This window comes from Podarcis gaigeae (genome assembly GCF_964106915.1).
Source record: "Podarcis gaigeae genome assembly, chromosome: 1".
Lineage (NCBI taxonomy): Eukaryota > Metazoa > Chordata > Lepidosauria > Squamata > Lacertidae > Podarcis > Podarcis gaigeae.
In genome coordinates this window covers 127,671,195-127,672,114 of record NC_139678.1, presented here as the reverse complement: position 1 = coordinate 127,672,114, position 920 = coordinate 127,671,195, and positions in this window count along the sequence as shown.

The window sequence follows — 920 nt, the reverse complement described above, 5'->3', positions numbered from 1 at the left end:
GTAATGCCATCTGACATACTTTTTTAAAAATTGAGGATTTCTTTTTAGGACTTAAAGACTGTCCAACTAGTTCCTCAGATACAAGGGCTCATTAGATTGCCTGCATGGCTGGAGGCAGTATGCTTGAATTGCAGGTATGGAAAGTGCTTCTGTCGTGCTTGTTATGTTTGGGTTCTGCTTGTGGACTTGCCATGGACATTGCATGATTGATTGATTGATTGATTGATTGATTGAATTTATATACCACCCTATACCCAGAGGTCTCAGGGCGGTTCACAGAAAAGATAAATGTGATAAAGGAGTATTGGGTCCAACAGGGCTCTTAGGTTCTTATCTGTATTTCTTTAAGCAGCAGTTTGTTATGCTGCATATTTTTTAACCTGAAGAGGGACATGTTTATGGCGTGAAGCTCTGTGGTTTAAAAATGCTTGGTGGGTTTCAAATTCCACAAGGTATATATTTTAAAAAACAACCCAGGTGTGGTGAGCCATTTAGGACTGCAGTCTGGTGATTGGAATGGCCTATTATTTTCCCTCTTGTTGGTATCTTACCTATCTTTGGAGACAATGGAGTGTGCCTCTGGGGGTGGAGAACTGCTGGAGAATTGCTGGAGAATCACAGCACCTGCTGTGGCTGCAGAGACTTGTAACTGGTGCCTCCCGTGTCGTTTTTGCTGTGTTAGCAGCACTGAAGTGACCTGTGTAGGGTTCAAGCCTGGGCAGTGTGTTGTTCTTCCTTCTTTGGCAATCACTTGTGGCCGAGTAAGATTGCCTTCCATGAACACAGTCTGAGCAGTGTGTCCGTAAGTGACTGTGGAGACCAGTTCTGGATCCACACGTCCTTCCACAGTGGGGACATAGGTTTCCGGGCAGGAGTTGATCATGGTGAGGATTTGCCAAACATGCCTTCCTCTTAGCTCG